We start from the raw sequence: 25,590 nt of genomic DNA, 5'->3' as shown, positions 1-25,590 counted from the left end.
AAAATGCAGCGGAGGGGAGTAAAAATGTAGGTCTTTTAGAGTGTGTTTGAACTTAAATGATTATCTTTAAAAGAAATAGATATAGTTATAGGTCAATATATACAACCCCATGGTAACCACAAATCAAAAGCCTAGGTAGATACATAAAAACTTTTCAAAAAAAAAAAAAGGAACACAAGCACACTTCTAAAGAAAATCATCAAACCACTAAGGAAAAAACATCCAGAAAAAGATATGAACAGAGTATAACTACAAAAACAATGGGAAAATAAGTAATAAAATGTCAATAAGTATATACCTATCAATAACTACTTTAAATGTCAGTGGAATAAATGCTCAAATAAAAAGACATAAGGTGGGTGATTGGATAAAAAACAAGACCCTTCCATATGCTGCCTACAAGAGACTCACTTCAGATCTAAAGACACACACAGACTGAAAGTGAGGGGATAGAAAAAGATATTTCATGCAAACGGAAAAGATAAGAAAGTGGGGGTAGCAATACTCTTATCAGACAAAACAGACTTTATAATAAAGGGTATAATGAAAGACAAAGAAGGGTATAATGATAAGGTGATCAATAGAAAAAGATAATATTACACTCGTTAACACATATGCACCCAGTATAGGAGCACCTAAATATATTAAATGAATACTAGTAGACATAAAGGGAGAAATTGACAAAAATACAATACAATGGATTAACAGAATTGAATATGAGCTTAACATAATCTTTAAAAATACTCTCCATCCATTGTACAATTGAGGGATTTTGCACATTAGTTTCTTATTGAACACACCTGCAACATACTCCCTATTTTAAGCAATGCTACTGTGATCATAACATTTACATCCCTCTTCTGTATATTTGCTAGAAATTCTTCAGATTATACACCTAGAATTACAATTTCTGGATTACATAGTATGTGTATAATGTAGGAAAATAAATCCACAAAAGCACAAAGATGAAGACATAGTTTATATTTTTATTCCCAAATCACCAGAATACATGTGATATTCATATTCAAAACACAGCTTTTACTAAATACAGTGCACATTTTTCTAACAAAATTTGATATTCTGAAAACTTCTTGTTCCATCTTACTTCCTCATCTCTGCCTAGAGATATCAAAGATAGAACCCATAATATGATAGTTTACATTTATTAAAATATGGAATCAGAAATAAAACTTCCACAATCAATTCAAGATGCTAAATTTGGGTTATGTCCTATATAATTAAAAAATAATGCTAACAGTGGCTTCTCCTATGTCTCTGTTCTTTCCTAACTGTAAAAATAAAAATTACAATCAGAATTCCTGTGAGGTGGGAGATAATATTTCCTCTTTTTTATGTATCAATATTATTATTACTGGTTTATGTATTGCTGAGCATTATATAGTATGATATAAGTAATAACACACTCAAAGTGCCTTTCTTTAACCTGATTTTATCATTAAACATTAATTTCAGGTTAGTCATGATGATACATATAGGTCTAGTCCATTGATTTCACATTTTATGTAATATTCAACTGATAATGCCCTACATTTTATTTAGCCAATTATCTATGGATGAATTTTGTACATTCTTCCAAATCTTAGTGTTTTAAATGATGCTACTATGAGCACACATCTTACATTGCTCTTTGGCATATTTACAAAAACTTCTCTAGGCAATGCACTTAGAATTTTAATTTCTGCATTTTAACATATGTACATTTTAAAGGTACTCAAATTTTTTTGATTTGCTCTCCAATCTGACTAAAAATTTTTAAAAGTTCAAAAAATGTGTATGAGATTTTGGGTCTTCTAAATGCTCATTAACACTGAGAACTTCTATTTAATTTTTTTCCAGTCTAATGAAGGTAAAATAGTATAAAACTATACATAACTTTGAAATTATTTGGAAAGATACTGAGTGGCAAACAATAGTTTTTGCTATATCCTCTATTAATTTTCTCTATACAGTTCTGTACATTTTTGTTAAATTTATTCCTAAGTAATATATAACTTTTGTTCACAGTCTGAATAACACCTTAGTTGTTCTTTCATATATTTTAATTGATCATTGTTCTGTACAGAGATTATATATTGATCCTTTTGCTTATCTTTTATTGAAGATTAAATTACATGGAGGTCACAAATCCTACTTGTGTATCTTGACACATTTTATATGCATGTATAACTATGTAGCCTTCATTAAGATGAAGCTATAGAACATGACCAGCCCCCTCTCAGCATGTACTCTCATTAAAAATAATCATGTTATTTTGTCTGCTTTTAAACATAATAGAAATAGAATTATATGTTACATACTCTTTAGTCTGGCTTCCTTCAGTGTACCTTGCATCAGTGAGATTTGTTCATATTGTTATTTATAGTAGAATTCATTATTTTTCATTTCCTTATAATATCCCATCTTAAGAATAATGCCATATTGCTTGTTTTGTTGTTAATAAACATTTACCTTGTTTCCAATTTGGAACTACAGTAAGTCCTCCACATACGAACGAGTTCCATTCCGAGAGCGCATTCTTAAGTCCAATTTGTTCGTAAGTCCAACAAAGTTAGCCTAGGTACTCAACTAACACAATCAGCTATATAGTACTGCACTGTAATAAGTTTATAATACTTTCACACAAATAATACATGAAAAACAAACACAAAAAATAAACATTTTTAATCTTACAGTACAGTACCTTGAAAAGTACAGCAGTATAGTACAACAGCTGGCATACAGGGGCTTGCACCGAGTGAACAGGCAAGAAGAGTTACTGACTAGAGGAGGGAGAGGAGGTGGGAGATGGAAGAGCTGAAGGATCCTCAGCAATAGGAGATGGAGTGTTCTTCCTATGTTTTCCTCTAAGAGTTTTATAGTGTCCAGTCTTATATTTAGGTCTCGAATCCATGTTGAGTTTCTTTTTGTGTATGGTGTTAGGGAGTGTTCTAATTTCATTCTTTTACATGTAGCTGACCAGTTTTCCCAGCACCATTTACTGAAGAGACTGTCTTTTCTCCATTGTATATTTTTGCCTCCTTTGTCATAGATTAGTTGACCATAGGTGTGTGGGTTTATCTCTGGGCTTTCTATCTTGTTCCATTGATCTATGTTTCTGTTTTTGTGCCAGTACCATATTGTCTTGATTACTGTAGCTTTGTAGTATAGTCTGAAGTCAGGGAGTCTGATTCCTCCAGCTCCGTTTTTTTCCCTCAAAACTGCTTTGGCTATTCGGGGTCTTTTGTGTCTCCATACAAATTTTACGATGATTTGTTCTAGTTCCGTAAAAAATGCCATTGGTAATTTGATAGGGATTGCATTGAATCTGGAGATTGCTTTGGGTAGTACAGTCATTTTCACAATATTGATTCTTCCAATCCAAGAACATGGTATATCTCTCCATCTGTTTGTATCACCTTTAATTTCTTTCATCAGTGTCTTATAGTTTTCTGCATACAGGTCTTCTGTCTCCCTAGGTAGGTTTATCCCTAGGTATTTTATTCTTTTTGTTGCAATGGTAAATGGGAGTGTTTTCTTAATTTCTCTTTCAGATTTTTCATCATTAGTGTATAGGAATGCAACAGATTTCTGTGCATTAATTTTGTATCCTGCAATTTTACCAAATTCATTGATTAGCCAGGTCATGGAAGCAACCTAAATGCCCATCAACAGACGAATGGATAAAGAAGTTGTGGTACATATATACAATGGAATATTACTCAGCCATAAAAAGGAACGAAATTGAGTCATTTGTTGAGACGTGGATGGATCTAGAGACTGTCATACAGAGTGAAGTAAGTCAGAAAGAGAAAAACAAATATTGTATATTAACGCATGTATGTGGAACCTAGAAAAATGGTACAGATGAACCAGTTTGCAGGGCAGAAGTTGAGACACAGATGAAGAGAACAAACATATGGACACCAAGGGGGGGAAACTGCAGTGGGGTGGGGATGGTGGTGTGCTGAATTGGGCGATCGGGATTGACATGTATACACTGATGTGTATAAAATTGATGACTAATAAGAACCTGCAGTATAAACAAACAAACAAACAAAAAAACAACTAATACTAAACTTTCTTTGGGTTATTTGTATGGAAACGTTAATATAATGTTTCAGACATTACATGAAATTTCTAAAAATCTTATATATTCTGGTATAATGTTATAAGTCATAATTCTAGTTATTACTTTAAAATGTATATCTCAGAAATAAAAAAATTTAAAAAAAGGGAAAAAAAAAATAGGAGATGGAGGGCAAGCTGCAATTTCACTCACGTCTGAGGCTGACGGCACAGGTTCTGGTTCCTTGCTGGAACCAGATGCACGTTTGCATCTTTGAAATTTCACAACGTGAAGGTTTGTATGTAGGGGACTTACTGTATTATGAATAAACCACTAAAAACTTTTTTATATGTCCTTGCATTTTACATAAGTACACATTTCTGTTAAGTAAATTGTCAGAAGTGGACTTACTAGGACTAAGGTTATGCATATTTTTTTAATCTTTAGTGGATTCTATCAAACCTTTTCCTAAAGAGGTTGTACCAGTTAAAACTGCCAAAAAAACTGAATACATATTTTTCCAAAGAAGATATACAAATGGCCAACAGGTATGTGAAAAGGTGTTCAATTTCACTAATCATCAGGGAAATGCAAATCAAAACCACAGTAAGATATCACTTCACACCTGTTAGAATGGCTGTTATCAAAAAGATAACTGTTGTTAAGGATGTGGAGAAAAGGGAAACTTTGTGCACATTTGGTGGGAGTGTAAATTGGTGGAGCCACTATGGAAAACAATATGGAGGTTCCTCAAAAAATTAAAAACAGAACTACCGTATGATCCAGCAATCCCATTTCTGAGTAGATATTCAAGGGAAACGAAACCAGGATCTTGAAGAATATCTGCATTCCCTTGTTCAGTGCAGCACTATTCACAGTAACCAAGATATGGAAACAACCTAAGAGTCCATCAATGAATGAATGGGTAAAGAAGATGTGGTATATACAGAGAATGGAATTTTATTTAGCTATGAGAAACAACATAGATGGACCATGGGGAGATTGTGCTAAGTGAAATAAGCCAGACAGAAAAAGACAAGTACTGCGTGGTATCACATATATGTGGAATCTAAAAAAAAAAGTGCAACTCATAGAAACAGAGTAAGACAGTGGTTGCCAGAGGCTGGGGGAGGGAGTAATAGGTAGAATTTGGTAAAAGGGTACAAACTTTTATCTATAAGATGAATAAAGTCTGAGGATCTAATGTAAAATATGGTGACTACAGTTGATAGCACTGTTCATATAATTGAAATTTGCTAAGGGAGTAAAACTTAAATGTTCTCACCAAAAATAAATAAATAATTATGTGAAATGGTAGATGTGGTATTTAATAGATGTGGGAAATCCTTTCACAATGTATAAAATGTATAAAAATGTATAAAACATAATTAAGGATGCCTTGATTAAGCTGGGGAATTAAATAAAAATATGTATCTCGTCTTTTAAACATCTAAGGAATCTGTAGTGATGTACTCTTTTTCATTACTGATATTAGTAATTTGTGTTTTCTCTCTTTTTTCTTAATTTGTTCTGCAATACATTTAACAAATTTATCAAAGAAACAATGTTTGGCTATGTGTTTTTTTTAACAGGAAAATGTATCTGTTTTCTCATTCTTTAATTTCTTTTTTATCTTTATCATTTCCTTCCTTCTACTGTTTTGGAGGACTAATTTATATATTTATTTCTGGTATTGAGGTTGAAATCTTGTCACTGATTTTCAGCTCTTTTTGTTTTCTGTTGTATGCATTTATAGTTCTAAATTACTTTCTAAGCACTACATTAAAATTGTATGATTCAGTTTTGATATGTTATATTGTAACTATCATCCAGTTCAAATATATTCTAATTTTCATTTTATTTCTTTGTTGACTCATAGATTATTTAGAAAAGGATGACATAATTTCCAAATAGTTGAGGGTTTACCAATTTTCTTTGCTGAGTGATTTCCAGGCTAATTCCAATGTGGACACATAACATATTCTATATGGCTTCACTCCTTGAAATTTGTTGAATCTTGATTATCACCCATTATATGATCAATTCTGATTAATGTTCCATGCGACATTGAAAATAATGATGTGAATTCTGCAAGTACTGGGTTTAGCATTCCCTTATTTCAACTAGGTTAACTTTCTTAAGTGCATTTTTCAAATACTCAATATATTTATGTTTTTATGTCTGCTTGTTCTATAAGATACTGAGGAAGTTATTTTAAAACCTCCAACAATTTTTGGAGGTCTATTTCTACCTGTAGATCTATCAGTTTTTGTTAGTCATATAAACATTTTGTATTACTATATTGTCCTACTATATTGTTTGATCATTATAAAGTATCCCTTTCATTTCTGATAACACTTGCTTTAAAGAATACTAGATTTTTACATAAATATTTGTGATATATATATGTATACATATATACATATATATATTTTAGTTTTTCTTTACCCTCATATTTAAAATGTGGCTCTTATTGGCAGCATGTATTTTTTTTTTTAAATCATGTCCATCAAATTTTGTCTTTTACATGGGTATTTGTTACATTTCTATTCAAAAGATAACTGATATATTTGGGCTTAAAATCCATCAACTTGTTATTTATTTTCTAATTTTTCCATTTGTTCTCCATTTTCTTTATTTTCTCCTTTCTTGCCTTGGTTTTGATTAATCAGTTATTATTATTTGTTTCTCCTTTATGAGGATGTTAGTTGATATCCTCCCTTACAATTTTAATTAACAGAGAGATCATAACATTCATACTTAATTTATTACAGATGCCCTTAAATTAGTACTGTTGCATTTTCTGAGAGAGTGCCATAATTCCCCACACTTTATCTATACCACTTCATGTGGACTTACTACTTTTGTTGTTATACATGCTAATATATCATATATTTAAAAATCCATAAAATTTTAGTTTTATCCTCATATTTGCCCTTTCTATGTGTGTATGTGTGTGTTTCCTTGCATAACCGTGGTTCTATGAGTATTTTTCTGCTGTTCCCCAGTTATTTTTATTTTAGTACAAGACTGTAGCTTCTGAATTCTCAAATTTTTGTTTGTGTTGGAAATCTCTTACTCGCCTTTATTTTTGAAAAATGGTTTGGTTGATTATAAAATTGTATGTTTATAATTCTTTCTTTCAGCACTTCCAAGAAGTAATTCCATTGGCTTTTGGCTTCTGAAATTTCTGTTAAAAAGTAAGATCTCAGTTTTATTATTGCTTCTTTAAAGGTTATGTATTTTCTACCCTGTGACTGATTTGAAAATTTTTCCATTTTAATAACTTGTCAGCTAGTTTTCCTACAGATGTTGCTCTTATCCTTTTCTCCTAGCCTCTAAACAAACTGAAATGCAATTAAATTAGGCTTCTCCAACATGTTTCACATGTATCAATTATTTTCTGCTTTATCCACTTCAAGTATTGTATTTTTTTTAATTTCCAGAATTTCCATTTGATTCTTTTTTTAATATACATATAGTTCAATATTTTGATAAAATTCTTCTTTTCTCTACTTCTTCAAACACATTAAAGCAATATTTGGATTTCCTGTTTGTTTCAAACAGCTCATGCAGCTCTATTTCAAAAACACAAAAAAGCCAATCAAAAAATGGGTAGATGATCTAAATAGACATTTCTCCAAAAAGACATACAGATGTCTAAAAAGCACATAAAAAGATGCTCAACATCACTAATTACCAGAGAAATGCAAATCAAAACTATAATGAGGTATCACCTCAAATTGGTCATCATCAAAAAGTCTACAAACAATAAATGCTGGAGAGGGTATGGAGAAAAGGGAACCCTCCTACACTGTTGGTGGGAATGTAAATTGGTACAACCATTATGGAGGACAGTATGGAGGTTCCTTAAAAAAACAAAAATAGAACTACCATGTGATCCAGAAATCCCACTCCTGGGCATGTATCTGGAGAAAACCATAATTCGAAAATATACATGCACCCCAAATGTTCACTGCAGCACTATTTACAATATCCAAGACATGGAAGCAACCTAAATATCCATCGACAGAGGAATGGATAATGAAGTTGTGGTATATATATACAATGGAATATTACTCAGTCATAAAAATAATAAAATAATGCCATTTGCAGCAACATGGATGGACCTAGATATTATCATACTAAGTGAAGTAAATCAGACAGAGAATGACAAATATCACATAATATCACTCATATGTAGAATCTAATTTAAAAAGATGATATAAATGAACTTATTTACAAAACAGAAACAGACTCACAGATTTTAAAAACAAACTTATAGTTATCAAAGGGGCAAGGGGTGGGGGATAAATTAGGAGCTTGGGATTAACATAAACACACTACTATATATAAAATAGCTAGCCAACAAGGACCTATTGTATAATGCAGGGAACTCTACTGAATATTCTGCAATAACCTGTATGGGAAAAGAATCTGAAAAAGAATGAATCTATGTATATGTACAACTGAATCACTGTGCTGTACACCAGAAACTAACACAACACTGTAAATCAACTGTACTCCAATAAAATTAGAAGAAGAAGAAGAGATGGACTTTGAGAAATAAAGGAAAAAGTGGGTTCTAAAACAAACAAACAAATAAGCAAAAATTGGGGCGAGGATTCATTATTTTTTAAATGCAGAAAAAAAATATTTTTTTACATGATTGTTTGTTAAAAGTCAATTGTATGTCATCTGGGGCTTTTGGATTCATTTTTCTTAATGATTATTTTCAGTTTTCCATGTCCCTTTGTGTCAAATTTATATACTTTTTAATGGTATTGTCTATAGCAAAATTGTCTATAGCAAAATTACTGTCTATAGCAAAATTATTGCAAAATTACTGCAAAATTATTGTCTATAGCAAAATTACTACACAAAAATATTAGCTTATGCTTTAAAAAATATCCTGCATGAAGTATTTTCCCCTTTTTAATTATGTAAGTATACAAGTCTATAGTTTCTTTTTTCTCTTTATTAGCCTCTTCCAATAGTTTGATTCTCAAATCACTTTTGTACTGGTAGTGATTTCTAAGTCTTTTATACTTCCCATATTCTTATTCAGTATTTTCTTTCTAATCTATATCATTGTGAGAAATACATTTTTGAATCTCCCTCACGACTTTGGATTTTCATTTTTGCTTATCGTTCTCTTGAATTTTATTTCACAAATCTTGATGCTATTTTCTTATGCATAAGGTCACGATTATTATATATTTATGATACACTGTCTTATTATCATTGAGATATGTCAATCTTTGCTTTACTGTTTTAATTTTACATTCTAATCTTCTAATATTAATAATATTACATTAACTTTAATTTTATTTGATTAGTTTTTATACTCTCATTTCAACCTTTGCATCATTATATTTTAGGTATATCCCTTGCAAGAAACAAACAGGTTGATGATTCTCTGTCTGTTGATGAATTTAATGAATTTAAATTTATTGGCTTCTCTGACATGCTTAGAATTAGTTATACAACCTTATTTTGTACCCTCTACTTAATATAATTTTCCTTAACTTTGTTATACTTTCTATCTTAACCACGTTGGATTTATTAAGTTTTCTTTATTTCAATTTATTCTCTATTAGTTTAGATACTGAGGATTTTATTCCTACTCTTTAGTATTTATTTATGTGCACTTTAAGACTCACAAAATATTCTTTGTGTTCCTCTACATTCCCAGCTTGCCTTGTAGTTAGATCAGAGCCATTTGAGAGCAATAGCTGATGAACAGTGAGAAGTGATTAGTTTCATTCCAAGATGAGGCAATTAAAAGCCAGTGTACCTCTCTTTTCCTGCTGCAATTACCTCGTAGGACGTATGTTCCAGAAGCACAGATTCAAGAGGGAGGAGAGCTGCCTGACTCTCATTAGACTTTGCATAAGTTAGAAATATATTCTCATTATTAAGCCACTGATATTATAGGGTTTGTCTGTAGCAGCACTTAACATAAGTTATTCTGACTAAAACAAATAACTTTATATTTTGCCAGCAAAATCTAAATGTTAATCATTGTATCTGTCTTTTATCCTAGCACTAAAAGAACCTTGGAGTTTTCCCTGTAAGTCCCCTCACATATTCCATGTTTTTATGATTACTTGTCAGCATTTTATTTCCAACATATATTTTATATATTATTTTGTTTAATATTTAATACCTAATACTTATTTAAATACTTCCATATGTTTTAAAATCTTTCTTGCTCATCATTACTGCCTTTGTATCAGTCCTACCTGCCGGCCTTATTTTCCTTCTTGCTAACTAAAACTTTTAGCAGTTCTTTTAGCATTATTTACTGAAGTTCAAGCTGAAGTCGTGTATTTTGAAACATCTTTGTTGAATTGAACAAGTTAATACGTGCAAAATATTTATACAATTTCTAGAATTAGATCTGTTTTTTAATCTTTTCTGTGTGTTTCCCATATGCCCTGAGTTGTAGAGGTTTATGTATATAGAACAGGTTTTGAGTTTCCTTGGCCAGGGTCCCATAGAATTCATTGGATTGAGATAACTTTTGAATTGATTTCCAGCTCATCCTGCCTTATTACTTTGGTATTAATTACTCTTGAACAAGTAGATACACAAGACTGAAGATATATAGCACACACATTGCTTCACTGTTATTTCCAGGCTCATTTAGTCTGTTAACATTTTTTTTTTTTCATTTGTTTCCAAGTTCCCAGAGAGATGACAACAAATTTATCAATGAGTCAAATAAGAAGCTTTAAGAGGTTCCAGTACCTTTTGGCTGAAGATGAATCTGCTAGCGGTTTGTTTGGTCCTTGCTCAGTTTTATTCTTATTACTTACTGTATATCTCTGAGGACCTGGAAAGAGTAAAGTTTAGGCCATCAAAGCTAGCTCTTAGCCAGCAAAATGACCCTGCTTTCTTTCTTCTACTTAGTTTGAGCTAAAAGAAAACTGGATTCTATCCTCCCTGAGTGATATGACTTTACAAGAGATTCTTTGGCTTAAGGATACGTTCCTGCTTCTGTGCTTGCTCTGAATCTTTACCTTCTCTACTCCTAGCTGAAAAGTGAATACAAGATACCTTTTGTATAGGATTCTATCCACATTTTCCTCCCAACTTATGCAAAAATGGTTATATAAAAAGATGAATGGATAGATAGATAATCTGCTTTATTAGAAGACACTTGTCACATATATAACTATGCTTGTGAGTGTAGATGTAAAGCACTGGGTGTAACAATAACAGTTTATGTTCTTCTAGTACCAAAGCTTTAATAAAGAATTAAAGAATTCTCATTAATCAATTCCATATTTACTATTAAGTTTTTCATTTTATACAGTCTTTCCCCAATTCCTTCATCAGATCCAGTGATAATATGAGCAAATGATACATAATTAGAACTCATAGCTCATAAGAAGTAAAAACTTGCTACTGGCAAATTTTCTCTTATTTACACCAACTCTGTAAGTCTCACAGTTTCACCCATCACTTTATTTCTTCTTTATGTGTCCTTTCATATTTCTCACATATTTTTGCTTGCATTCCTCTTTTACTTTCTTTTCCAGGCAAAAATACAACACATAGTCCAAAAAATAACCTCATGGAAAAGGCTGACAAAATCACTATCAGAATTCCATATTACTGCAAAAGTTCAACAGTTTTGTTACTTCCTCTGCTGGAGGTAGTCTGAAATAGGTAGACAGAAATTTTAGTTTGCAATGAACAGCATGTCATTGTGAGAAGTGAAAAGCAGAATAATTCTGGTTTTATCATTAATCAGTATTTATAATATTTTGACATGTAACGTTTACCTACCTTTGAATGATGTAGAGTATTCTGATTACATTTCACTTCTTGTATACTTTATTTTGTCTTTTCTGGAGTTGATGATTACCTTTTTTCCCCATTTTTTTAGCTTTCTATATACCTCCTAGAAAGTATACATCTCCTTTCCATATATTTAGACCTACCAGGTAATATATCAGTTTCATTGTTTTCTTAGAGGTAGTCATCTCATGCCTTGGTTTTGATCTAATCTGGACCTTATGCTCTCTAGGGTTTTAGCTACAGCTATATTCCTGAAATCTTCTAACACACTTCTCCTAGGGATTATTCTTTATCACTTTGTGATGCTGGAACACTCATTTGTCTTCTTCCTCCCCCTCCTTCTCCTTTTTCTAGTATGGCACATCTTCCAAGAATTTTAAAAAATAATGCATGGGACAATTTTTTGGAGAATGTCTCAATGTTTTTTTCTTCTAACTTTGTATTTGAAAGATAACTGTAATGGGTACAGATTTCTAGTTGAAAAATATGAAGGTATTATTCCATTTTGTCCAGTTTCCACTATTATGTATTGCTAAGAAATTTGATACTGTTCAAATTTCTCAACATTTGCATGTGGTATGATTTTTTTCTGTGTAAGCTTTAAGAATCTTCATTGTGTGTCCAGTCTTCTTCTATCTGATGGTGATGTATGTACATGATTTGAGTGTTCTCCACTGTGATGAATATTTATGGGTTATTTCTATCTACAAACTCAAATTTTGTTTTTTTTTCCTTTTTACCACTTTATAATTACAAAATGTCTCTTTTATCTTTAATACTAATCACTGTCTTGAAATTCATTTCATCTGACATAAATATAGCGATCTTAGTTGTCTTACGATTATTGTTTGCCTAGTATAACTTTTCCCATCCCAGACTTTAACTTCTCTCAGTTTTTGTACTTAAAGTGATTTTTCTTGTTGATAACACTTGTTGGGTTTATCTAGATTGGCAATCTCTGCCTTTTACCTGGAGTGTTAAGCAACTTATTTTTAATGTAATTGTTGATGTAGTTGGGTTTAAACATGATAGTTTGCTATCGTACTCTATTTGTCCCAACTGATCTCTACTATCCTCTTTTGGATTTATTGAGTATTTTTTTTTATTCCCTTATATCTCTTCTTTTGGCTATTGACATGGCTCTTTCTTTAATTAACTTATTTTCATAGTGGTTGTTCTAGAGTTCACAATATCCATCTTTAACTAATCACAATCTATAAATTATATACCACTTTATACCTGTATAAATCTATTTTGAACATTCTAAAATTATTTCTTTGCTGAGTAACCCCTCTGTTTCCTCAGTTTTTTCTTTATTATTACTATTCAGATGGTGGAGTTCCTGGGCCTATATTTCAGGTTTCCTATGATTGCTCTTACTTTTCAAGTGGTCTGTGTGTATGTATTCTAATTAGAAGGAGCTTTTCTCATCTTTATCCTTCAACATTTTCCTTTTATATTTTGTTTTATGCTAGATTACTTTTAATTTCAAAGACCTTTTTTTGTTTTTCTTATATAAATATGCTTACTTACGTATGCATATATTTTTAATGGTATTTCTACAGTGTGTTTATTTTATTGCATTCTGTTTTCTGAATTGTCTGTTTCTTCTAAGAATTTTAGTTCTCTTTTATTTTCTGTCATTCAGGTTACAAAACATGGTCAAATGATAGACTATAGAAAATAGGAAAAAATCTCTGCATGTATCACTGGTGTTGGTTACTTTGTTAATTAGTGGGCCTTCTTTGTGTGAGCTGGCTGCCTCATTATGACTTTTCCCATAAGTTGGTTTTTGCAGCATTTTCAAAGCTAAATGTTCTCAAACTAATGTCCTTTCTTCATTGTATTTCATGCTTCTGATGTCTGAGCCTTTAGGGGCTCCATGATGCATACAGGCCTGCTTATGCGCTTCCCCCACTGCTGGCATCATTTTTCATTTTCTCTCACTGCTCAGTCTGTTACTATTTAGTTATATGATTTAAATATTCCAAAATTATTTTGCTGGCATCTCTTTTTTGTTATGTTTATCCTTAAATATTTTCTTTTTTTATAGTTGTGATAAAATTATATTTAAAGAAATTATATGTTTTTGCCATTTAAGAAATCAGCTTTCACATCCAGTCTTATGTTTAATCAGTAATTTAATAAGTTTGTGCTAATTGTCTAATAGGTATTTGGCCTTCTGGACCCTGTCCTCGAGGTACTTATATTTCATTTAGAATGACACAGCTAATGCTTATAAAAATGCAGAGCAGTACACTATATATTAATGGGGTAAAGAATATAATCGAAATTCAGGAAAGGAGGAAATATATGTGGACTGAATATTTAGAAGAGAGAAGAAAACGTTGGGTCATGTACTGATACGAAATGGAACACATTTGGTCTTTGCTAGACTGAAGAAGAACACATCAATAACAATGACAAAGAACATTTCTAGAATGCTTATTCATATGCAGTAAATATACTAAAATTAGTATAGACTACTCATCTAATCCTCCAAACAAATAAATGGGCTAGTTACAATTATTTTCTCCACTTTTATAAATGAAGAAACTGTGGCTTGGAGAAGGATTTGACTTGCCTAATGTCAGAAAGCTAATCAATAGTTGAACCAGGATTCAAGTCCCAAAGCCTGACTTTAAAACCTATGCTCTTAAACAGCAGGCTAAACTGATATTTGTATAAATACAGCTTAAACTTAACAGTGTATTTCAATTCAATGTAAGTATTTTCAGAGATTTTTTAGAAAGTCAAATATAATCTTAATTGTGATAGACAATAACAAGGAAATGTAGACTGGTTTATGATATATCCTAATTAAAGAAGACAGTTAACTTCTTTTGTTAAAAATTATTCTATTGAAACTGGGGGTAAAGCTGCAGCTTTAAGCTGAAGGTAAATAAGTCAACAAAGCAATAAGCTGACATGGGCTGCAGGAACTTAGAACTCTTGGTTAATGTAATCAACAAGTTTTGAAATAAAAATGTCATAGAACATTACTGATATGCCCTCCCCAAAAACAATCTCAGTAAGAACCCAACAAATGTAAACAAACAAAACAGAACACACACAATTAGACATAAATCTGTAGACAAATTCTATTTCCATTAAGATTTTTCCCTAAATATACATGCATTAAGATTCTATAAGACACAACTTGTTACATTGTGCCCCCTTTGAAATACAGCAGCTTAAAATATTAGAAGCCTGATGCAACAAAGCTAGTCAATCAGGCATGTAATGATGACTGCTTACACTAATTAGTAATAAATGGCTTCCATAGTGCTAAGAAGTATTCTTCACTTATATTTACAAAATACAAATTCCAAACACATTTATTAGGTACAGCTCTCCACTGTTTCTGCATGTCCATTTATTGAATTTTAGCACAAAAATTTTAAAGTGGATAACAAACTTTCAGTGATTAAAGAGGGGAAGTTTGGTGTGGTGGAAAGAAGAGGACTGGTATCAGAAATTTCTGTCCTTGAGTAATGATGAAATTGTCTAAAATAAATTAAGTAATTAAAAAAAAATGTCAGAAAGCAAGTCCATTCAAGGACCAAATGAGAAAAAGTAGTGTTCCACATAAATGTCGGCTCCTGGGCCCCTTAAAAGAATTGCAAACGGTGATGTGTATCTCCTGCCCATTCAAGGTGATTTCTAATTTTTTGCATTAAGTTTAACTGGAAAGGCAGTAATTTCTGGCATTTTGCATATGTGCTTTAAATATTATTGTTGTTGTTACTGTTATTATTATGACTACATGGTTATATACTTAGTTCATTCAATTTATTAAAAAAAAAAAAATCCATTTGGCCAAACAGATCTCCTGGTCAAATGACCAGCCAAATGAGTTTACTTTCCATCAGAAAGAAGTCTGACTTCATTGCATTTTATTTATTACAGTTGCTTTCATTTCAAAATAACTGTGTTGATACAAGCCCCATGGCATCTCACTTTTGAATTCAAATTCTAAGATAAATAGATAGATGATTGACAGGGTCAGGTAGACAGATATAGCACAGGGAGCTCTGTAGTAAGCTTGATACTAATTCTCCAGTTTTGTGTTTTTCTTTTTTTTTTTGAGTAAGGTCATGTTATTTCGCTACCAATATACCCTCCCTCAGGAGCTATGCATTTTTGGATTATCCTTTTGGTTGGAGCTCAAGAATATGGATGGGACTAGATAGGATTCTGGAAAGCTGATCAATTTGCCTTTCCTTAGTAATCTGGATCAAAGGCAATTGTGCAGTGTGTGAATGGGAAAGAAGCTTCAGAAACTTCAGTAGATCTGAACTTCAGAACTGCAGAACTCTCAGTCTGATCAATTTTAGACATAAGTACATCAGGAAGATGAAGATGTACACAATTCTGTTAAAATGATCTGTGCCATGTACTTTCTGGAAAGTCTTTGTATCCCTCAGGAATAAGCACACCTGGAGTTGAAGACATCTGTTATAAAGCATGGTTCATTCTTCATCCTAACAAAATTACTCTGCCTGTTGACAAGGTCAGGAATTATAAAGTGAAGATAAATAAAAGAGTTTATTCAAGAAGATCTTACTGCATCAATGTAGTCCCTTTAGTCTATCATGTCAGGAAAAGGAGATGTGGCATTTGTCTATGGTGACGTGATTCAGCTGAATTTGATTAACTACTTGAAGGGATCTGTCAGCATCTCTGTGAAACTAATCTGAAACATTCCATTTCCTTAAATGTGTTTAATTGGGTTGGGGCCTCAAGGCATATTTTTATCAGACTTCTAGCTGCATAGCTAATGCCCTGTCCTGATGTTTCAAAAATCTGTCTTTCTCCTATTATTTGATGTCTTTTATGTCTCAAAAACAGCAACTCAGAAGTCATGAGCACACATAAAACTAGCAGCCAAAAATCACACCAACATTTCATTAATTTAAGTCTATATTGATTTAAATTATTATGGAAAGATTTAAATTATTATGGAAAGATTTAAATTCAGAGTTGTGTGTGTGTATGTGGAAAGAGAGAGAGAGAGAAAGAGAGACTTTAATTTTCTTAAAAGATAAAAGTAAGATTCAGCAAGCCATCTTATTGATTTATGCCTCCAGAGATATTACAGGGATTTTTTGATCCCTGATCTGTTTACCCTGGTGTTTATTCCCTTACTTTCCACTTTTCTCTCTCTTTTTCATAGACTGATGTATAAAAACAAAGAAGCATTATCATATAACCATAAAATATATGCAGAAAGCATTTCAGAAATATTAATTTATACTTTAAATAATAATAAAAAATTTAAACAGAATATTTTGTTTTTCAAACTGGAGATGTGCAGAATAAGCCCACCTGGGTCTTAGAATCCATCATATAATCATATAAGTTGCATTAAGAAATAAAAAGTAGACACTTATTACAACAAAAATATATCTAACAGTCAATGCAAGTGGAGATTTATATGCCATGGAAACTTGAAAAGGTACAAAGACACAGAATATGGATTCACAGCTGAAATACTAGCATATGATTTTCAAGGTTTTATGATGAAATGGAAGCAGAAGCTACCTACAAAGGTATGTATGGTAGTAATGCAGAACAAAGGGATTATACAAACCACATGCAAATGTGTAGTAGTGTGCCATAGGACCTCAGTCTTAAAAGTACAGTGATAATGATGGTGAATCTCCTAATTGTTTTATAGTGACCAGGAAGTCATATTCATGCCTTACTCAGGTAAAGGAATCTATTCTATCCATTCAGAAAGAGAAGAAAAATGCTTGGAGCTCTAGAAAGGCATCCCTTTTCAATTTGTTACTTCAGAACCATCCTTATGTTATAATGCAACATTCACACATCCTCAGTTATGTCAAGGCCTGACTGTATGGCCAAGGATATCACAGGTAGCTTGCTGTTGTGATCTTTTTTCCTGGAGTATTCCTTTGTTCTACTTATTTCCTTTCTTAAGAAGGAAAAACTATACAGTTAAAATATCCACAGAATTCTCTTTACCTATACAGAACTTCACTGCAAGAAGTAGAAGGTAGTCTTCATAGGTTGCACACCTGGTTACTTTCCTGGCCTATTACTGACTGAGCCTTTGTAGGTAGTGACATTTCTGGATGTATGCCGTTGAAGAGGAGAGCTCCCCACCACTCTTCTACCATTTAACAGTTGATTTCAGACCTGATTGTCTGAGGATCAGGACACTTTTCCCAGGCCTGCTTGATACCAGGCCACAAGGTGTGCTTCCTTGGGGGGACTTCTAAAATGAGTAAGCAATCTTACTTTGTCACAATTTTAATAAAGATACTCATTCCATCTTCAGCCCTGCTTGTAAGAGAGCCTTTGCATCCTTCACAGTTTTATTTGGGAAAAGATACTGATCTCTATTTTGGAGGGTGAAGGAGGGTTGGAAAGTAGATCTTCTTTTCAACTTTATGCCCTTGGTAATATTAATAGCTTTTTTCAAGGCTAAAAAGTGCAACTGATTGTAAGATTAATTTCTCATTGTACATGACACTATGTAACGCAAATTCAACATTTCTTGCTTTCTAGGACTAATATCTTGACGGGTAGAATGCAATCCAGATAAATAGAAAGATAGAGGTAGAAAGAAAGATAGCAGATATTCATACATATATATATATATACACATACACATACACACATATATATATAAAAATACATTGAGTGGATAATGGCAAATATAGTAGAACTTTTTAACTTTTAATTTCGAAAATATAATGTAATTACCATGACATTAGCACTACAGAAAACATTAAGGAGTTGTATTCCTGAGAGTTGCCTTGTGATTATACTAAAATAGCAATTCAGTGCATTTATTTATTGGAGTAAGTAATTAAAGTAACCAAAAAATTTTGCAAATATCAATTGTTCTGTAAATGCTAATATTTTCATAGAAGAAATATATGGATGTTTAGAAGAATGATGAAATTGACAAATATGAAACTGCATTTCCTTACTGGTTGGATGAGACTCACCCTCATTATGGAGAGCAATCTGTATTACTCAAAGCCCACAGATTTAAATGTAAATCTCACCCCAAAACACCTTCACAGAAACACCCAGAATAATATTTGATCAACTATATGAGCACTATGGCCCAGACAAGCTGTCACATAAAATTAACCATCACAGCGTATTATCCAGGGACTTGTAATATTAATAGTTTAAATGTTTTCCCTTTAACTTTTTACCTTGTTACCTAAGTTTTTGGTTTTGTTTTTAAACATCTTTATTGGAGTATAATTGCTTTACAATGTTGTGTTAGTTTCTGCTTTATATAAGTTTTTTAAAGAAAGATTTTATATCACTAAAATTAAATGGCAACTCAGTGTCACCTGCTATGAATAAAATAAAACTAAAAATAATATAATGTAAATAAAATAATGTTTTCTGTACTCTGCAAAAAGTTCTGAAACTCAAGTCTTCCCCTAGTATATTAAAAAAAAAATGAGAGAAGTTGGAAAATTTTAGAGAGGTACTAAAGGCATTCTGGCACCAAGGTAAGACTTCCTCATTTATTAAATCAATTCATTTTTCACTAGAATTAAAAAGTAATTAACCAAAGTACTCCAGATAATGGTGGAGAGAGGAGGTACGATGATTACTCTTTGCATAAAACAAGTATAAAACGACAATATTTCCAGTAACAACCATTTCGAGTCCCTGGAAATCAGCCAATGTCAGATCAAAATATTGAGAAGCATTTGTTCTTTACAAACTGCTGAAGTGTTATGAAATGCAGGCTGAATCTACAGCTTTCTTGCCTGGATTTGTTCCTACCACCTTTCTGCCCTCTTCCCTGTTTGGTCACTGGAAACCGTATCTTTACTGGTTTGGGGTTTGGGCAAATTAGCAGCTTTACCATTACAGGTGCAGACTTGATTTAAGGTGGGAACAGGAGATATGCCCAGGTCTCTGCCAACTAAAATCAGCAGGCTCAGTTTTAAAGATGTGGAAAACCCATAGATATGGTAGTCTAAGATTGAGGTCCCAGTCCTGGAAGGGCAGTAGACAAGGCAGGAATTTAATGGTGATATTCTGGAAGTGACAGATCCACAGAAGAACTGAAAGAAGCTACAAACCCATGCCTGGCTGATGGATAAACTATACACGCATTGGGGGTGGGGAGAGGTTGACCTAAAGAATCATGAAAAATCTAAAATCTATGGGATACTGAAAATTTCCTGGGAATTTAAATGCATTTCTCTACCTATACAGGGCTAGCTCAGTAGAAGGCAGAGCCTTATGGACTTAGGGTGTCTAAACACAAACTCCCACACAAACTATGTATTACGTGACCGCTGACATACACACACACAGGAAAAATACCCTAAGAAGCCAGGCAAAAAAGATAAAATGTTTTTTTAACTGCATAGTACAGACAAGTTACTGAAAACAACAACAATAACCCTCAGGATAATAAAATAAAGCCCCAGATTACTACATTAACTACAGTAGTCAATTAACTAAAATCATTAGCATGAAAATAAACAGAAAAGTGTGACAAAACAGTAGCAACATAGCAAAATGGTAGCCAATAAAAACTAACTCTGGGTGAGCCCAGATATTTAATTTAGCAGGTAATAATTTTAAAGCTGCTATAATAAAAATGTTCAAAATAAAACAGCATCATATTTTCAAAGAACTAAAGGTAAATGTGCTAACAATGAGAAACAAATAAGATTTTTCAAGAGAGTAATGTATATTATAGCAAAGAAACAAAAGGGAAGGTTGCAATGAGAAGCCAATAATTTAAATGAAAATATACCAGGTAGGCTCTTGAACAGATTTGAGATGGCAATTTTCATATAGTAAAATTCACTTTTTGCACCATACAGTTTTATAGGTTTTGAAAAATGCATAGTATAATACATCCACCACCACAGAACCATACAGAATAGTTGCATCACCATAAAAATTCCTATGTGCAACCTCTTTATAGTCTATCTCTCCTCCCTCCTCAAACACCTTGGAAAGTACAGACCTTTTTTTCTGTTCCAAAAAATTAGTCTTTTCCAAAATATTATATAAATGCAATCACAAAATATGTAGCTTTTTGAGTCTGATTTCTTTCCCTTAGTAAAATTCATGAGACTCATTCTTTTTGTGTAAATCAACAGTTCATTCCAGTGTATGGATTTACCACAAAATTTTTATCCATTCACCTGTTAAAGGACATATGGCATGTTTCTAACTTATAGAGTTTATGAATAAAGCTGATTCAAATATCTACACAGGTTATCGTATGGGCATACATTTTCAGTGCACTTGGGTAATAATTAATACATCAATGCTGGATTGTATTTTAAAAGTATGTTTAACCTTATGATAAACCACCAAATTGTTTTTCCAGAGTTGCTGTATCATTTTCACAAGCAGTGGAAATGTTTTCTTTGTTCAGCAACCTTGACAACACTTGATATTGTCATTTTATATTTCTTAGCCATTTTAGCAGTTGTTTAAAGGTTTCTCAGTATGATTTTAATACACATGCCCTTAATGATATGATTTTGAGTGACTTTTCATATGCTTATTTGATATATATATATCATCTTTGAGAAAGTGTCTGTTCAAATTTTATGTCCATTTTCTACTTGGGTTTTTTGGTTGAATTTTTAGAGTTCTTTTTATATTCTGGATAAAAGTTAGTATCAGATACATAATATAAGAATATTTTTCCAGACTTTGGCTTGCCTTTTCATTACCTTAAAATTTCACAGAGCAAGAAGTTTTAAGTGTGATAAAGTCCAATTCACCAATTAAATTTGTTACTTTTTATATGTCATGCTTTTGATGTCATATATAAAAACTCATAAAATTCAAGGTCATGAGATTTTCTACTATTTTCTAGAAATTGTGCAATTTTCCATCTTATATTTAAATCTACAATCCATTTTGAGTCAATTTTTGTATGAAGTGAGAGGTATGTGTCAAGATTCTTTTTTTTTTTTAAATGTGGAAGTACAATAGCTACCATTTATTGAAAAGATAATTCATCAACTGAATTTGAGTGTAACTGAAAAAAGCCAGTTGACTATATCTGTGGGGATCTATCATTGGGTTCTCTATTCTATTCTAATGATCAATCTCTCTTTCCTTGACCAATTGGGTATTATCTTGATTAGTGCAGCTTTATAGTAAGGCTTGAAATAAATTAGTATGAGTCTTCCAAACTTGTCTTACTTTTTGAGAAATAAATAAATAAATATAGAATCCGAGTCTACCTTCAAATAATACTATGTTGTTTCATCTGTAATATAGGTATCTATAACAGTATAGTTCTAATTTCTCCCTTCCATCCCTTTTATTCTTATATATTTTACACGTACATGTACTATAACACAACATATTTTTGCTTTAATTACTAAGTTATCTTTTAGGGCAAATAAAAATATGAAAAATAGATTTTATTTACCTTCATTGTTTCTATTTTCAACACTATTCTTTCCTATATGTAGATTGAAAAATATTTCTTACCTATATCACATTCCTCTGCCTGAAAACCTTCTTTAGAATATCTTATAGCATAAGATATGCCGGTAATAAATTCTAATTCTTGTTTTTCTGAGAAAGTCTTCACTTCTCCTACTTTATTTTGATGTGCATTTTTGCTGGGTACGTAATTCTGGGTTGACAGTTATTTTTCCTTTCTTTTTTAAAATCAGCACTTTAAAAATATCAATCCATTGTCTTAATTGCATGGTTTCTTATGAGAAGACTGCTATAAAATCTTATCCTTGGTTCCTTTGTAGGTAATGTGTCTTTCTACTCTTCAAGATTTTCTCTTTGCTTTTATTTTCAGTAATTTGAATATGATATGAATAACAAATGAGTGTTTCTGTGTTGATTTGTTTTGCTTTGTTTTGTTGCATGGTGTTCTGTAAGCTACTTATACCTATGGTTTGGTGTCTATCACTAATTTTGGAAATTTCTTAACCATTACTTTTTTACACATTTCTTTTCCCCATTCTTTTTTGTTTTTTTCCTTCTGAGATTACAATTACGTGTCTATTAGATCATTTGATATTATTCCACAAGTGTTAATACTCTGCTCTATGATTTTCTTTTTGTTTTAGTTTGGATAATTTCTATTGATCTATCTTGGAATTCACTGATTCTTTCCTTGATGGTGTTGAATCTAACTGATAAGTCCATCTTAGGCATTCATTCTCACTTTTCTTTTTTTGTTTTCCCCCAGCATTTCCATTTGGCTCTTTCTTATTAATTCTATTTCTATGCTGAAATTACCTATCTGATCATGATGCGTGTTTTCTACATTTTTATTAGAGCCATTAACATACTAAGCATAATTATTTTAAATTTCCTGTATGTTAGCTCCAACATCTGTGATACATCTGAATTTAGTTCTGATGATATCTTTGCCTCTTCAGACTGTGATTTTCTTGCCTTTTCGTAATGCCTCGTAATTTTTGTTTGAAAGCTGGACATAAACATAGGCGTTGATATATATATGTATATATGTTATATTTATATTTATAGTTATAAAATATATATTTACACTTTGGCATGTGCATGCCTTTCTTTCTAAAGAGACAAAAATAATGGGGTTGTGTGTTAATAAAGTGAGGAGTTGGGGATTAAAGTTTCCTGTTACTATGGTTCCTTTCCATATACCACAGGCTTCATATCCCTTTACTGACTGGGTTTATGGTATGGGCTAATTTGCCAGAGGGCTTTCCTCAGTATCTGGTTTCCTGGGAGAATCAGTCTCTTGCAGCACTCTCAACTGTAATCCATTGGTGTTTTGATTTTTATCTTCATAGCCTGGAGGTGAGTGGAGTGGGAAGATGACATTCTCTGATGTTCTAATTCATCCTAAATCTTAGGCAGGCTCTGTTTCCCTTTGTCTCAGGACTTTGGTCTTCATAAGTACTCCTTCCCTTCCTCGAGCTATCATGGCAAACCTCTCATGCTTCCCTGCCCATATCATGGGGGTAATACTAACCCATCTCTCTGCCTGCTCTCCTCCCCAGCTTCAACAGATTTCCAACATTGCCAATACAGTTTTTGTTGTTCTTCCTTATGCAGATTGAGGTCATTTCTCTATAATAGAGATGACGGAGATGGGTATAGCATCTCTCCCTAAGAGAGACACTAGTAGCTATTGTTTGTCTCCTCCTGCCAGCACCACAAGAAAAGTTTTCTCAGGATTCTATCCAATCTTGTGAGTAGCTTCAGAAAATCCTGGAGGAAAATCTCAAAGAAGAGTGTGACCCTGCCTATATCTATACCTCTATGGACTTCACATTGTTGTGTTTTCCCATACTCACATCTTAGCAATTCATTAAAATTTATAAGCTGTATCTTCTTACTGGCAATATATGGCATCCTGCGGTGTCTGTCCTAGGTAAGCAAATGCTTAGATTGTGTTTCTCCTTGCCGACATCTGTTTTTCCCAATATCTTAGGTTACTTGATTGTCCTGGGAACTCTTTTCACTGATGGGTTCAAGAAAAGTTATTAATTTCATTGACTTGCAGTTTGTATATCTAAATCTTAGTTGTAAAAGTTGGAGTAACACTTCTGGTATTCTGTATCTCTGAACTAAAACTACTGTTTGTTGAAAACAACAAAATTAGTTTTAGATTGGTATCCAGTTGCCTCTACATTTGCTTTTCATTTCCACAGCTAAAACTAGTTATGCAAATAAAAAATATTAAAGGATTGATTCAGATTTTACAAATACAGTCTAATATGCTAGAAATACTAAAAAAAAAAAATATTTTCAAAAATATATATTTAAATTAAACAGTCAAATAAGTTGATTTTACCAAAACTTTGGTCTTTCACATTTAAACTATGCTAAGGTTTTCTAACTGTCTCATTAATATTGTTCCTCTGCATGTGAAACTAACTTGGGTTGAGGGTTGGGGTGTGAAGAGGAGAAGACAGGAAGAAGAATGATAAATGATGTACCTGAGTATGAGAAAAAAGACACCAAAAAGAGATAACTACAGTTATCAAAATAGTGATGTTTGATCTTACAGTGACCTTTTCAAATTGTATTCTGCTTAAGTATTTCCCCAACTCTGACCAAAAAAACCCTTTTTTATCCATAGTAAAGATATACATCTGCTGTCTCCAAAGTGAACAAAAATCCAGTAAGAATTATTGCCAACTTTCTTTTCTCATCTATTCCTGCAAAATATTTTTTCACCACAGTAATAAAGTAATAATAATAATAATAATAATAATAATAATAATAATAATGATAATAATACAAACACATTCTTGCTAACATATAACTTCCTCCCAATAAAATCAGTTCATTTCAGGAAGGGAAATACAGATTAATACAGAGGAGTTTTGAGTAATCCACCCCTCCAAATTAGCATATAAAAGAAAGCAATGGATGAATGAATGGTCATAAATATGTGTAAAATATTTAAAAATGTAGTGTAACTGGAGGTTGAATGCTTGTGTATGGCTGGAGATGAAGCTGAGAATGTGAGCCAGACCAGATATTTTACAAAGGTTTTGTAAACCAGGCTAAATAATTCAGTCTTCTGTAATAGGCAAAAAAGAGCTAGAAAACAGCTTGAATCGTCAGGACATAATTATATTTTTAGAAAGGCAACACTGGAGGTGACATAAAGACCTAGACTAAGGGGCAGACCCACAATTAGAGGGCTGTCACAGTGTTATTGGCAAGAGGGGATAAGAGCCAAAAGTAGGAATCATCAGTGTGTA

Source organism: Balaenoptera musculus, chromosome 13 (assembly GCF_009873245.2).
Source record: "Balaenoptera musculus isolate JJ_BM4_2016_0621 chromosome 13, mBalMus1.pri.v3, whole genome shotgun sequence".
NCBI classification, from domain to species: domain Eukaryota; kingdom Metazoa; phylum Chordata; class Mammalia; order Artiodactyla; family Balaenopteridae; genus Balaenoptera; species Balaenoptera musculus.
Note: the sequence above shows the minus strand (reverse complement) of the source record.